The sequence below is a fragment of the Cupressus sempervirens genome, chromosome 11 (assembly GCF_028749045.1).
Source record: "Cupressus sempervirens isolate cs-2001-9-10 chromosome 11, ASM2874904v1, whole genome shotgun sequence".
NCBI classification, from domain to species: Eukaryota; Viridiplantae; Streptophyta; class Pinopsida; order Cupressales; family Cupressaceae; genus Cupressus; species Cupressus sempervirens.
The window spans coordinates 396,983,703-397,001,036 of record NC_143128.1 but is presented as its reverse complement, the minus strand read 5'-3'; positions in this window follow the sequence as shown (position 1 = coordinate 397,001,036).

Here is a 17,334-nt window from a genome sequence, read left to right as displayed (position 1 = left end):
AAAATCATGTAACAATGAGTTGGTCAAATTTTGAACCAAAAAAATTTCAACCAATGGGTTGGTCGAATTTGGTCAAAAATTGGGTCAAAAATTTGACCAATAAAGGTCAAAAAATGAACCCAAATGTACTAGTGCAAGTATGCTCACCAAGTTGACTCTTTGAGTTCAATCATGAAGTCACTCCACCAAAGTGCCTTATCAAGTTTAGTTGCTAGGTCTGCTCATCGAGCTTGCTCACCAAGTCAGCTCACCACGTCGCATCTCTAAGTGGCCTCACTAAGTCAACTCACCAACTTGCGCCACCAAGTTGCCACTTTAAGCCCACTCACCATGTTAGATCGCCAGGTTGGCTCCCCAAGTCAGCTCACCAAGCTGACAATTTAAGTACGCTCACCAAGTCGACTCTCTAAGTTCACTCACCAAGTCACCCCCACTTGCCCCACCAACTCGCCATTATAAGTCAACTTGCCATGTCAACTCGCCAGGCCGACTCCCCTAATCTAAACTCCTTATATAGAAATAAATTTTATAATCAAAATCTACAAATCATGTGTATTTGTTCATTGACATTTTTGCATTTTAAAGTTAATACTAGCACCACCTTTGACTGAAGATAACCACCAAATATTTGTTGAATGAACATAGTCACATGTGCTATTGGATGAATGGATTCCTCTCCACTAGCTCATCAAGGCATATCGACTGCATAGTTTCAATTGCAAATCTAAAAGGAAAAAGAAAAATGAGATATCAATCTGTGTGTGCACGCACACATGCGAGCATGCATATGTGTGCCATGTAAGTATGTTTAAGAACATCAATGGAGATTAATTTTTGTGTGCACATAATTTGTAGCATATCCTTAAATACTCCTTTCTATGAGCATTTCTATCTTGATATATGTCAGTATGATTTAAAAATTGAAAGACTCTAAGCACTTTGCAATTCATGCTACCTCAAAAACTCATGAGCATCTTCTTGTTTTCCATATCCAAGGCGATTGCCAATGTTTTTAATTCTAGAAAGTATTCTAATAGGTGATAAGGAACCATCTCCTACTCTCACCCTTGAGACAAGAAACTCAAGCTCACACATGAAGCACTAGTCTTTCTTCTGACCTGAGCAGACCCAATAAATAGTATAGGTTATTATTTTTGCAAGCCGCAACTAATATTGCAATGCCTGTGTCTAAGGATAAATCTACTGAGAAATGATAACATACATTTTTGAGAATGTGATCCATGGAGTAGATAGACTGCAAGAGGTTTTGTGTATATCATGCATTGAAGCACCATGTTAGCAAAGCAACTGCCAATAGACCAGTGGAAAGGAAAAGATCATGAATAACAATCTACCCAGAAACTAATTCTTTATGTTTAAAAATTACTAGAATTCACAAACAAGATGTACCCTAACCCCTCCCTGAATTGAACCTACAATTTAACCTATTATACTTATATTTCAATGTAAACGACACAAGATTATAAATCAACTCATGAAGATATTATCATTCTACCATTCTGAACTTTGAGAATGGTTTTTCTTACAGTCATTTGGATTGCCATAGACCATAAAACAAGAGGGAAAAGCATGTGCTCTCAAATAGAATAAAATGTTGGCACATACCTGTCATCCATATTCCAATTCCAATGGACAAAGTCACCAACATAGATATTATGCCGAGTTATTGATAATAGATTCTAATGCATACATTCAAATGGAAAATATGAAAATAAACAAGTGGAACAACCTCAGTTATTTACCTTTGGGAACACCTAGTTTAGGGAAAAATCTAGTGCATATTCTTGCTCTGTTGCCTACGTACCTTTCTATGCAATAGTGTTCTCTCTCACATATGGGGGCAGGGGAGACAAGGAGGCTCCTTTGTTGTCTCCTTGGCTATGAAATAGTTCTGCAACACCCTACCCCCCCTCTCTCTCTATGCAATAGTTCAAAGGTATAATCCACATTTGAAATGTGAAAAGTTACCAAATTTATTCTAGTTTACTCTCTTTTGTTCTTTTTCATGTAACAGGAGACCCTATAGTAATGGAGTCATGTTTTTGTAGCACATGATCTAATTCATCATTCAATGCAAGGCCCTGACCAAGAAGCTCCTCATCCCTACACTAAATTTGAAATAAAGGTGAACCAACTAGATAATGGGCTAATAAAACATGCTTTATTGCTAGTGAGAAGCATTACAAACTAGTTCACTTTGCATTTGTAACCTTGGGCAGGGTCTTAGCAACATGCTCGCATTGAACCTTTGATGTAAACAAGAAGTACACAAGCTCACAACCCTCAGGAAGGCTTACTTAGATAATAATTTTTTGAGCAGACACAAATCCTCACTAATAATGTTGCTGCGATTTTCTTATTTAAATCCAAAAAAAGTTGTATTATCTTGGGCAGAGGAGACTACTATTTTTTGTGGTTAAGGATCCTTTAGGTCAATAGAATCACATGCAAACTAGATGTGACATTGTAGTAAGCAAACTGTAATAAGAGCTAGGAGCTTGCCTAGTGATCAAGGCTTGAGACTGGACACTGCATGAAGTTTTTGTAGGCATTTGAGTCTCAAGCATCACCAGCTCAAAATCAAACTAAAAAGGAAACTTGGCAAATAAAACTAAATAAAAATAGTATTCTTGAGTAAGCATCAACATTGTATGAACAATACCATTACAATGCACTATACTTGGTACAAATATATTGTTGGTTGAGTATAAAGAACATTGGTGGTGAATTCAAGTCCAATTTGCAAAAGCAAAGACATTTACATAAAAACTAAGCAACCTTGTCTGGCAAGAAAAGATATATAGAGATTTTCGATTGAAATTACAAATTGATGCTAAAAAACTTAAACCATAAGAATTGTTCTATAGAATAATAAAGAAGAAAGATGAAGAATCAAACACCTGAAGGATATAATATTGATGCAGCTTCAGAAAGATCATCCAAAAGACATCATATGCTCAGGCTAAAGGAGCTTTGAGATTCATTACTACACTCGAAATGGGCTCATCTTCAATCTTCTGAAGACTAAAGATGAGCCCATTCCCAAGTGTAGTAATGAATCTCATATAATGCAACAAAGAAATAACATCAACGAGAGTAACCATGCCATCTCTTAGCATTCTCAATATTTCCATTGGCACATAAAGAACTGGGCTACACTTCACAATGCCAAAACCTTGAGTAGAATTCACCGTGGGAAGAAGCAAGTTATGTTTCCTTGGCAAGTGTTAGCTAGAAATCATTTCATATAAAATCTTATAAAAGAATTCCTAAAGCTAACCACATTTTGAAATGAGATAACAACTGATATATATCATTTCAAACTCAATTTATTCCTATTTGTGCATAAAATTCCAAGCAACCCCACTGCTTTAATATCAACATTTTCTCAGCAAAAATGCAGAAAAGCTTACCTCTACATTCCTTATCTATGATTCTAATGACACAAAGTAGTCTTGTTGTTGGCAAATATAAACTCAAGTCTGAAGGATACAATGTTAGAGTAGCTTCAGAAAGATTGTCTAAAGGACATGATATGCTTACACTGAAGGAGCTTTGAGGTTCATTACTACAGTCTAGAATGGGCTCATATTCAATCTTCTGAAGATTGAAGATGAGCCCATTCCTTAGTGTAGTAATGAATCTATAACCTTGACACCCATCTCTTTGCAGACTTGCACACAAGCTTCAGAATACTAATGACACAATTCATTTGTCCATACTATTGGAGAAAAAATACTACTATAGAATCCAAAAAAGTTAGGCCAAACAGGTAGATTGCAAAATCATGAAATTGTGAACCATTACACACACACACAAGAAGAATAGTACCTTGAAGCAGTACTAACCAAATCTTCATTAACAAGTGGGCAACTTAAAAAAATCAAGCATGTCGACTCTGAGAGGTCCTAATTTGTTTACCCCAAACTCAAATTAGATAATTGTCATCATAAAAATTGAAATATCTATATCTTTCAAACAAAATTGAAGAAATCTAAACATAGAATACTGATGAAAATTGTACCTGGAGATAGGTTTCCATTCTCTTAATGTTCTCAATGTATTCAGGAAGTGGTACATGAAGACCTAATCTTGAGGGGTGAGGATCCAAAGAATCATTTCCACCAAAATATACAATGATTAAAAAGGCCTACTGAACTGCATCTTGGGTGAGCCAAAGTAATAAATATATTAGACTGAGAATATCCAACATTTGCATATAGAGCAGCCACAACACCAATCTCATAAAACCTATAAGGCAAGCATGAATCTCATAATCATAGGTAGTGTTTCTATTTACAACCATTGAATAAATATGTTGACAACATACAATATTTATAAATATATCAAACTCCATGAAATACTATGCAGTAAAAGGCAATAATAAAATAACTGTGCTAGAGGTGCACAGTTACATGACAGATCCATTTTTACTTATGAACAAAAAGAAACAAATAATAAATAACCCAACATATGTAGTTTTTTTGCAGCATGGTGTTAGTCCTTTCTTATTATCTTTTTTCCAACAGTTCCAACAAATGTGTACAGTTGTGCCTAATGGAGATCACACAAATCTGATATATAATTTGATAGCTGTAACATATGATCCATGAGAGAAATTTAGCTTAAAAGATGCACTTTCTAAGACTTCTATAAACTCAAGTTTGAGGATCCATGTAGTATCCATGGAACTATGTTTTTAAAACTACTATATTGCAACTGGAACAAATTCATAGTAAAAAATTTAGAAAGGAACTTGACGAACATACTAACCACTCATCTTCATCATGTTGTCTAGATGAATAGCTTCAGTAGCCATATGTTGAGATAAATGACTTTAATTGGCTAAATAACTAAAGATTTGCACCTCGATAAGTACCCCACATTTTCCCTGCACTACCGGTTTGCTATGAAACATAGATGTACTTCCTGTGGGGTGTTTATAAGTATGCTCACCAAGTTGAAAGTCTATGAAAAACCCTAGGTTTGGCTTTTACAATTTACCCTGGCGTGAATTCTTTTTGAAAAAAGGGGCAAAGAACGGATATTCTTCTCTCGCCTATTTGGATGTCGTGGTTGAGTCTCATGAAAAGGGTGTTTTAGGCCTACCGTCAGATCCGATTTGAATCCACGGTTGTTGCACACTCGCTATGGCAAGATGGTCATATGTTACACATAGCAAGATGGAAATCAACGAAAAATTACCTATAGTACTGAAAAGTGGAATCCGATGCCGCGAAATGTGTTCACGGCATGATCTTATGACCACGTGATACGTCCCAAACCTGTCAGTTTCAAGAAGGAATGCATGTGGGAAAAAACTTGCAAGTGGTGTCACTAGAGTTAAAAAATATCCGATGATTTGCCAAGTCACTAACGGGAAATACTTGTGATTTTCTGGTGGCGATATAGCGAATGCCCAGATGCTAGCTAAATAGCCACGAAAATGCACCGGCTAAATAGCTTGTGCTGTTACCTCCCTTACTTCCGTCAGCTCCTAAAAATGTATTACCTTGCACGATTTTGGGCTGTGTCCTTTTAAATAGGTCTGGGGCAACGTGAGGGTGGGGAAAAATATTTATGGGGCCCTTAGCCCACATAGTTGGAAGTTGGAAGTTTGTGGTTGTGGGCGGTTAGTTGGAAGTTAGTGATATAATGTAAGTTCTAGTTTTAGTATAAGTTAGTTAATATATATATATATATATATATATATATTTGTTAGTTTTGATTATGTTTTTATTTATATATATATAATTTAATTAATATGTCTTTTAAAAATTAGTTTAGAATTAAGTTAGTTTTTTTAAAAAAAAAATTATTTAAATTAATATTAAATTAAGATTAGTTTTAAATTTAAATTAGTATTAGATTAGTTTAATTTTAAGTTAGTATAAATTTAATTTAGTTTTTAGTTCTTAATTAAATTTATTGTTTGTGATAATTAATTTAGTTTTAGTTTAAAAATAGATTATTTATTTAAAATAAGTTTAAAATTTAGATTTTAATTGTTAGGTAGTTTAATTTAAATGTTTTAAAACATTGAAAATTTATTGTTTGAAAGTTAAGCTGGTAGTGTTAATGTCTTAATTTTTATTTTTACTTTTTATTAATTTTAGTATTATGAGTTGTTAATGAGTAGTATCAAATTTTAGATAGTTTTAAAAAAATTTAGGTTTTTAGTATGTTTTTAAATTAGGATATTTGGCAATAGAGTTGTTTGTTTTGTATTAAATAAAGTGTTATTTTAAATGTTGTTAATTAGTATATATATATATTTTTTTAGTGGAATCAAATATAATTGCTTTAAAAGCATAGTTGTGTTAGTATTATTAAATAGTATCATTGTTAATTTATTTTTAAAGATTGTATCTTATAGACCAAATTCAACATATAATTATCTCTTCTTACACAATAATAAATTTACTTATCTATTTACCTTTATAATATATTTTGACAATTATATAAATATTATTAATTCTTATTTTCAATTAAATTTTATCAAAATAAACTAATAATTAATATAGTGAAGTTGTAAACTTGTAATAAATTAAATTTTAAATAGGAAATTTTTGAAATAAATTTTCTAAAATTTAATTGATATAAACTCTTGGAGAACTACTATGCTAAATCTATGTGAATAGTTTTTTTAATAAAAATGATATTATAATTAGCTGAAACTTTAATAAACTTATTTTATACTCTAATTATTAAATTTAATTATTTTTAATTATTTTTAAAATAAATTTATATAATAAACTTCCCTATCTAAAATCTAATACTACTCATTAACAACTCATAATACTAAAATTATTGCCAAATATCCTAATTTCCTATTTAAAATTTAATTTATTACAAGTTTACTACTAATGTTTGCAAGAGCAAGACTGCAAATTAGAATCCTAAGCAGAAGTTCATGGGTGATTGCCACAAATGCAACAAACGAGGACATCAGGCACATGAATGCAAAACCAAGAACTTGAGCACACAAAGATTTGAAGGATACTCGTATAACTATCATAAGTATAGAGATAGAGCATATGAGTGCAGATCCAAGCCTAAGTGGTCATCAAACAAATAAACAAAGGTAAATCACAATGGAAAATCTTATAATTAGGATTACAATACTAGGTATAGTTGTCACTACTATCAAGAGTATGGACATGTTCCTAAGAATTGCATAAGAACACACTTTAGAAGTGACTACAAAAAATGGTTGAGTCAACTACATGTTTTAGTTGGTTGAAGATTGGTCACATAAGTAAGAATTGCCCAACAAGGTCAAAAGTGCCAAGTAGTGACTCAACAAAGGCAAAGAAAAGGAAAATGTTGAGAATGTCAAAGATGAAATGAAAAATACATGGAAGAGAAAGGAAGATTGCAGCACATCAAGTTTTGATGGGATCTCTTCACCCAATGGGTCAGTTGATGACACCACCTCCAAGAAATCAAGAGGTATGTGTGGGACTAATATTTAAATAATATATCATAATTATTTCCAAGGACTTAGTTTTGAAAAGATTATATTTTCATGAAGAAAGATGCAAAGTTTTGTTTAGAATCTTGAAGAAATCTTTTAGTTTTTCAATTTTCATGTTACTATCAAGCATGAAAATTTTCACTTAAGTTGTCGAGTGAAATCTAGTTGATACTGAGGTATGATGAAAATCAAGATTGCACAATGCAAGTTTCGATCAATACTTATATGTATATTTTTCTATGTGTAGAACACATTTTCTTCCTTTGGAAAAGTTTCATGGAAGACAAACAAATCCATTATAGTACAAATAGGAGAATTCATTGAGAAAATGGGAGAGAGCTTTGAGTCTATTATGACTATCTATTTTGAGGACTTTAAGTATTCAATGAAACAAGGACACAAGATACTAGTGTCACTAGTTGAGAAATATTTCAATGAGGTTTTCTTTCTAGTTGATACTGATTTCACAAATGTACAAGTTGTAGCTCCAAGGGTTAATGGTTGAGATAACTAGGATATGAAGTCAATGTGGATGAGGCATCTATAGTAATTGCATCCTTTCTTGTAGAAGAAGAAGTAGATAATAAGGCTACTGACTTTGTAAATTGTGATGTTGCCAAATCAAAGATAACTATGGATCTAAAGACAACATTAGTGATAAGGAACAAGAACAATATTGTCAAGAAATTGAAAGAAAAATATGGTGAAGGGGCAAAGGAAGATGATGAAGATGATAATGATGATGAAGAAGAAGATTTACTAGCCCAAGCACCATTGGCCCTAACACAAGGTCAGGGAGAAGATCAAGGAGAAGAAGAAGTCGAGCTTGAAGAAGGTGTCAAAGGAGAAGAAGTTAGTGAAGAACCTATAGCCATAGAGAAGAAAAGAAAAGATAAAGCCTTAGTAGTCAATAATTAAAGAAGGTTGTAAAACCTAAGCCTGCAGTTCTAGCTACACAAACTAGCACAAGACCTGCTACTAAGAAAGCTCAAGAAGTAGCCAAGCAAAAACAAAACAAAGCTAGGAAAGCTATACAAGTTGATGTGTTTGAGAAGAGACAAAGGAGAAAGTACATTGCTCCAACTAAATCATATGAAGAGAGGATAGAATTTGATGATAATAGCCAATTTAAAGTGGTAAGTCATAGTCCTTTTGATTTAGATTATCTATGTGAAAATATAAAGAATAATGTAGATTTGAGTGGATTTTCACATATTGGATTTGATAGACTTGGAAAGCTAGAAATGGATAAAGTAGAAGAGTTAGTATATGCCATGATGGTAACATTTAAGATGACTCTAATTGAGATTTCAAACTCTCTACCAAATACTTTATATGATAGAGTTGAGAAAAGATGGAAATATAGTCTTACAATAGAAAGGAATATTAGAGAGAATACACTTGTAAGAGTGATGCCAGATTTAGGTAAAGCTAAGATGACTAAAGCCATAAGGAAGTATGCAGGGAGATTTTCTCCTAAGTATCATGCATTTAATATTCTTCGAACTAAAATTAAAGATGTTGTTAAGAAAAGTACCCAAATCTGGAATGTAATTTATGGGCTGACAACATCTAAGGTAATTAAGGAGAAACCTATTAAGGTAGGTGAAGATAAAGATGAGAAAGAATTAATTGAGGTTACTAAAGTTGATACTGAGAAGGATGAACATATGGAAGGCACTAAAGAATGGGAACAAAAATAGGCAATAACTAAAGATGAGTAGCAACTAGAATAGAGTATACCAGATATACAAATGTTGAGTGCCAATCCACTACATGTGACAAAAGTAGACACTAAAATCATATAGATCAAGGATGTTTCTGACACTATGACTCAATACATTAATTCACTAATAGAGGAGGACATGAAGAAGATACTACTAGACACCACCACCAAGGAAAACTTATGTAGTCACCCTATATTGGTGAGTGTAGATGAACTTAAGGAGGCAGAGAAGACATTTATAGAGGTGGAAACTCGAGACATCTAAAACCCCTTAATTTACTATGATGCAACCTACATTACCCATTGTAGTGTATCAAAGGAAAGAAACAACCACCATGGCTAACATCAACAAATTGGTGCAAAATTTGTTAGTACCAAAAGTTTCTACTCAAGCATGGGATGGAACACATGTTCAAACAAGATAGGTAGATACTCATCTACCTACAACACAAGTTCAAGATGTAATTGAAATTGAAAAGAAAGAAGAAAAAAGATGGAAGATTCAAACTTGACTACATAGCCTTGTTGGAAGATTGGAGATATTTTTGGAATATTGGTTTGATGATAATATGTAACACTAATGACTGAGTTTGTCATTGATGTCAAAATAGCATGTTTGATGTCTTATATGGTATCTAACAGAAGAACAATGGAAAGATCAATTTGATATGCTTGTCTAGTTGAACATAACAACCACTCATGGTTATGAGAGATACATTTGAGTATCTAGCATATTCAGTTAACATTGGAAGTAGAAAGGCTAAGTCTAGAAGAAGTTATGTAAGTTTTGGTAATGTTTGTTCTAAGATAGAGTTTATAGAGGCATGCTTGGGTAAACTTGTTATATCTCTTACTAAATTTGATATATTGAGGATTAAGGTTGAGGACTTGGAGAAGACATGTTAAGGATGGCATGGCTAAGATCACTTGTAATAATATTATGTGTAGAAAAAGTTATTCAAGTTGCAAGGTGGAAGATTTGTGTTATTTCTAAGTGTAACATGCTCTTAATGTGGTCCTATAATAATTTTTTGAGAAGGATTAACAACCAACTCAAGGAATTTTTTAATGGACTTGGTATAAAGGAAGGATATTTTCCTTTATCATGGCATGGATATATGTGAATTATAAATGTTTGGAAAGTAGCAAAGAGTATGGAATGTGAAGTTAAGCAAAGTAGTGCTGAATTAAAGGAAACTTCATTTCCACGATTTTTCTGAGTGATCCAAGGTTTGGTATTTTGATTTTAGGTTTATGACCTAGTCTATAAGGTCTAATAGTAATTGGTCTTGTTGATAGGATAGAGGAAAGAACAAGCAAGGAAGATAAATAACAGTAAATTACTTGTTTGAGCAATGAGCTCTTCTCGTAGTTGTAATTGCATGTTTTGGCAATGGGATCTTCTTGCATACATTGTACCACAACTCCTAACAGGGTTAGCACAACTCCTAACAAGGTTGGAATCTCCTCACAAGGATTCAAAGTCTCCTAATAGGGACTGATTTTACTAAATGTTGTAATAGACTCCTAACATGGTCTATACTCTAACAAGGAATATTAGTACATCATCTTGCAAGCATCATTCCCATTGGGGTTTTCCCTCTGATCAAGGGTTTCCCTAGTCAACATATCTAGTGTATTTGTTTATGTGAATATTTCTATTGTTGTTATTTACTTTGGTTAAATGGTTAAGTTTGTCTAAAGAAGATAAGTGTTTTAATTATTGGATAACTAATTCACCCCCCGCACCCCCCTTTACTTATCTTGGTAGACTATTGTTTCTAATAAGCCTTAGGAGAAATTGTCAATAAAAACATTGGTTACCTTTCCAACAACAACTACTCTTCCAAGTCAAGCACTTCAAAGGTCGAGTATAGAAGTGACACCATTATAATCACCAAGGTCTAGTACATCCAAGGTAGGTGAGGTTACATCATTTATTGATGTCAACTTGGATGAAGTGATTTTCCTACCAAAGATTAACCTTTCAACAATCATAATTGAACAAATGGGCATACTACAAGATGCACTTGCAAGGAAAAAGCATCAAGAGCTACTCAGAAGGGAGCATAGGTAGAAGCAAGCATTGCAAGACATCAAGAATATATTTATCGATGCATTCAGCCTGCCAGCACCTGAAGAAGACAAGCCTATCATGGAATAGTTGGTATTCATTGTAGAGCACATCAATGATGCAAACCTAGATTCAAATGTCAAACTACTTGAATGGTCTGAGAGAAAATTTCAAGGAAAGGTAAATGACAAGGTATCAAGTTATATTACACTTTTAGTCTTGGTTGAGTTAGAAACCAAGACTAAAAGTGTAAATAAAATCTTAGAGAATATTTTCTTACTTCACACCAATTTGTGTGATACAAATTTGTTCACACAAGAAGTACAGTGCCATATTGACAATTTGGAGGCAAAAATGAAGCTAATAGGTATTACTCTACCCAATTCTCTAGCTTAGAGTTAGAAGTACTTCAAGAATTTGATGTATTCCCAAGGTCAATTGGTTGACCTAGTACATGCTCAAGAAGAAAATATTTGGGCCACACTGATTAGCATCCAATCCATGTTGATCCCACACATGGAAATGCTTCACAAGGAGCTAGCCTGTGTAGAGACACTAATGCAAAAAGATCCCCATCTTTCTAAACTAGAAGGCTTAGTTTATCTTGTTGCCAATTTGGCCATCCAAATCAAATCATTGGAGGTAGGTTGTGATAATTGGGATGTAGCTTTGAAGCTAATACTTGAGATCCATAAATATTTTTTGGATAAACACACTATTCAGGTATAACCCTTTGACATAAGTGTCAAAAAGGGGGAGTAATAAGATAGGAGGAGAAATAAGAAAGGGGGAGCATAATAAGTTTTTTAGTGAAATTGACTCCAAGTGATGAATAGATATAGTTTTGGGGGAGACAAAATAAAGGGGGAGTTAAAGACATAAACAAAGTATAGCATATGCATATTTACTTAGCAACAATATTGATTCAAGATTCAAGATATAATAATCAACTCAAGGGGATTTATAAGATTTTGAGGTATGATAGTAAAGTCAAGTTTTGCAAAATTTTGAAAATTTGAAATTTTGTATTATACCGAGTAAAGATGGTGATTATCTAAGTTATGCTTATAAGTTAAAGATATTCATGCATGACCAAGTGTTTTTTCCACTCATGTCAAAGGGGGAGATTGTTAATCTCAAATTGTTTTTGACATATGAGTGTTTATACAATTAAGTCATTTACAAGATTAGTTTATGTCAAACAAGTAATACATTTGGAGCATAACATGTCAGATAGTGCATATCAAGTGAGATTCTTAGTGTATGTTGAGTAAACAGTTGGTGCCAATCCACTCAAGTGTCAAGTAGATAGATGATGTTGAGTGATTCAAGAGCCAAGTAATCAAAGGATGTTGAGTTATTTAGATTTTGAGTTCTGGCATTGAAGTTGTAGTTGATGTTGAGCATCAGGGACTTCTAGTGTCGAGTTATATAGTTTTGACATAGTTTTTTGTAATGGCACAAACTCCTATGTAAATTATTTTGGAACCAAATTAAGGATATATTTTGAGATCCTAGATGATATCAATGAATCTTGATTGATTATCCCAATGCAACACACGCAACCAATCAAAAAAAAGAGAAGGATTAAGCAATAGGTGAATCACAATTGTTGATTCATACCTAACCCTAAGTCACCAAGATCTTCATAAGGAGGGTAAACCCTAATATAGAATGTAAGTAAGGAGATGATTAGAGAGATAATTTTGTGCATGTAAAAAGAAAATCAAGGTGTGACTAAGGAATTGTGATCTAGAGACATGAATTATAGAATATATTAGAGGAGAACATAGTAAAGGAGTTAGAGGATAGAAGAGATACATCTAATCAAAGAAGGATCAAGAATACATGCAAAGAGGTGATCTAACATCAAGTAGTAGAGTGCTAAAAAAGGATCATTGTTGAGACATTTTAATAGGTGAATCATTTAAATCTCTTAACAGAGTAGTCCTAACATGCTGCGATAAATCCTTGAATAGGGTGCTTACTTCATTGTAAGTTGAAGTCCTCTTACTAGGCACACTTCTAATAGGGTCATGAAATCCTTTAATAGGGTAAGATGTAATAGGCTTTGTAAGCCTTTAATAGGGCATACCTTTAACAGGGTAGATCATATTTCATGATCAAACATTGTAACATTCATTGGATATACTTTATAAATGTAGTAGTGAAGATGTATGGGTGTCATCCCCACCCTAGTTTTACCTTCTCATTAGAGGATTTTTGGGTAATCATATCTTGTGTCATATGTGTGAATGTTTATTTACTTTCAAGATATGAATAGTTATGCTTAATTTGGTATTTTAGTTTACATGCATAGATTGTGAGATGGATGTGTAGTGAATGATTTTAAGGATGAAGTTTTCAAGTATTTTATGGGACTTAGTATTATCATATATTTATTGACAAACCTCCCTGCAGTAAGTCAATTTCATTAAACAAAAAATAGAAAAAGTAATGATTCACTTGACTCCATGTCACATGTATTCTGGGAAGGTTGGCATCAGGTTGGGATTATAGGGACGTTAAGTGGATTAATGTTATTTGTATGGGGAGATGTATAAGTAAAGTAAAATGTAGTAAATAAAAGATTTGGCTTAAATATTGCTATTTTTTAAAGGATATAAGGGTTAATGGCTAGTGGATAGGGAATTAGTGGTAAAATTAGATAAGGGTTGGTAGGAAGTAAAACAAGATGTAAGGAATAATTATAGTATAGTTTAGGAATGGTTAGTAGAAAATGTTAGGAGTAAGGAACCGTATATCAGATTACTAATAGAGATTATTTTAATTGATTTAATATTCAAATACTATAAGAAAATAAATTAAACTAAGATAATATACATGTTTATATATATAATAAATATATATAATTAATCAATTTACAAAAAAAAAAAACACACAAATTATAGCATTTATAACTATTCACATAATAAAAAAATAAGTAGCTTAAATTAATATAAAGATAAATTAACAATCATTTTTATCATTACAATACTAATTATTGCATATTCTCATTATTTAATTGAATTAATTTTATCTTAGATGCTAAATATTTATTATAATTTATAAAAAAATTGAAACTAAAACATGCAACATTACAAAGAGAATGGACTAAATTAATACACAAATATGCACACTTATTTTGATTTGTCAGAACTCATCATATTGCTAGCCAGATTGTTAGTTTTTATGCCAGTAGCAATATAGTGACCCACCTAAAAGTCACAAATGGCAAGGCCCAAGACATGTGATGTCATGTAGAGATTAGAAAATATATACATGTGCCAACGTGTTGAGCCAGCTCAGCAACAATGATATCATGGACCCACTTCTCGTGTACTAGGTATAAAGATTTTTGATCATGAGATCAAGCTGAGATCAAAGGGTGGCATTGACTTGCTATGAAAAAGTGCTCAAAAGTTAAGTATAGCAAGTTAGCGAGTGTGGCCCACCATTATTGAAGTAAAATTGCTGTCCACGAGATCAAGTCTAGATTGACAACGGTCGTTGACTCGCTATAAAGAGATGTGCAAAAATTAGGTATAGCGAGTTAATGAACAATGGACCCACCATCGTGTTCTTAAAGGTTGTTTCAATTTTCTACCACACAATTAAAGTAAGATCAGTGATCATCGCTAGCTCACTGTGGAATGGTGCTCGAGAATTATGTATAACGAGTTAGCGAGTTGATGACACATGTCTGTAGTCATCCATGGGCCCGATTTGAAGCACCAACCTTGAAGGAAAGGTACATGTGGAGGAATTTTATTGGCTTGACTGCCCATGTGTTAAGAAGAAAGCTGAGTTAGCTTAGTTGTCATTCCCAGATCATAGGATTTTTCACAGATCAATGACACAAGTTTAAAAAAGAAAGTGCGATGCCACTCTATTTTTTTGTTCGGCACATTTATGATAGGTAAAAGCTTTGTGTGTGGGAGAAATAGAGTATAACACCAAGATTTTCATTAATTCTAGTCCCACACAAATAGAGATTGCAAATTTTTTGAGCACAAGAGCCTGATTGATTGTGTCGTGTTAAGCCTGGTAAAGACGTGAAACTATTCTTGCGTCGTTTGAGAGAAATTTTAGAAGTTCAGAGAAGAACAAGTTTAGCAAGTCAAGTAAGTACTCATATTATAACCTCTGTGGCATTCCAATTCTCTCAATATTGTCAAAATGCCTCCTAAGAAAACATTCTCTGGGCAACTTAATTATATAGATAGGAATGTCCATAATGATTTATTAGAATTACTCCCATAATCTACTATACAACCTACACAAGTTAAAAAGTTAATTTCCTTAAACCCTAGGCTTAAAATTGGTGATGGCCTATATGACAAGGGGAACTGGGTTAGGGATGCAACGACTACTCAAAATTGCCTTATCTTGTTTAAAAAGTGGTTTTCAGAAAGAAAGTTGTTTGCCCTGCATGTTAATGTCTAGAATTTTGATTTGGGAAAGTTAGTAGTCCCAAGTGTTTTCATGGATTATGATTTTCTTGAAGCCATTGCTAAGAATTATGACCAATCCATTAGGGTTGTAAGAAGAAAGGATGGTGTACCTCTAGTCTCGATTACTCCTGAAGAAATTAGAGAGGTTTTTCACCTGGAACCATTATCAGACTACCATGTGCAAATAAATCTGCTAGAATTAGAGAATGAGTATAAAGAAAAGAATGATGTAATTAGGGGAGGTGTACTAAGGGCACATATTGGTACAATAGGAACTTTTCCAGTAATGACTACAACCTCTAGAGAGCCTTTTAAGAAGAGTCTTTTCACTTCCTGAGCTGTAGAGATATACAGGACCTTATGCTGAGTTTTTGGTGAAGATGAGCAAGAATTTATGCCCATTGGTTTCATGTACATGATGGTTCAGATTGCTTCCTTCGGTGTAGATGTTATTTTGATTTTGCTTCCTTTTTGGCTGAAGAAATTCACATTGGTTTAGTTGGGATTGTGAAGGGCAAGGTGGATAAAACTTTTGGTCACTAATCTCTATTAATGCATATTTTTTTGTTTAAAGGAGTGACATATTTTGGTAATAAGATGGAACTAAATAGAGAGGAGAATGGGAAAATACTGCCAGTCTAGTTGTGGAGTGCAGATATGACCTAGGATGCAAGTAATGCTATTTTTGTCAGATTTGATAGATATTTTTCTGCTAAATTGAGATGCCTCATATTGAGTGACAATCCCAAAATCCCTAGGGTACTAATGAGTCTCATTAGGCTTATGGATAACCCCCATGACTTGAAAGTTTCACATAATTGGGGAGATATCATCCCCTACCCTGTTTCTACTATTTTTAGAATCTATGGTTTCAAGGGGAACCCTCATGTTTTGCCTTACCAAGTTCCTTTGAAAGTGGGAATGGCTGAAGTTTTATGGCAGTTAGGGGGAGTGGAAGAAATGCTTTTGTTGAAAAGGCAATTAGGGTCAATTTTTCCTACCTGCACAATGGCCCATCAGTTTGTGATTAAAAAAGGGGGATGGATCTTTTTGCATAAAATTTTGGAGCAGTATATGATGGCTGTCTCTCATCCCCATTTTTGTGATTCTGATGGATTTTTCAATCAGATGTTGAGGCATAGAATCAAGTTGGGACCGGTCAAGCATGATTCTTATTATCTAGAGGGTACTATAAGGAATGAATTCTCATTATAGGAGTAGGAAACTAAAAAGGAAAAATGGAGAGTTTATTCCCGAGTCTTAGAATTCATTCATTGTTTTGATAATAAATATGATCCTTTGGATAATACTATTACAGAGGCTGAAAAAATAAGTAAGCTCATGAATACCTTCCCTAAAATAATGGAGGTCATGAATGAAAAGAAATAATTTTTTATTGATTCATATCCTGATAAGGCTAGAGAGGTCATGAGGAGGTTGGCTTTCACTCCAAATGTGAGAACTGATAAAATAATTGTACAAAAGAGGCCTAGATATACTATAATTAAGAATAAAAGGGTTCCTATAGACAAGGGAAAAAAAAAATAGGATCTACCAGTATAGCCCAAGAGGAGAGAACTGA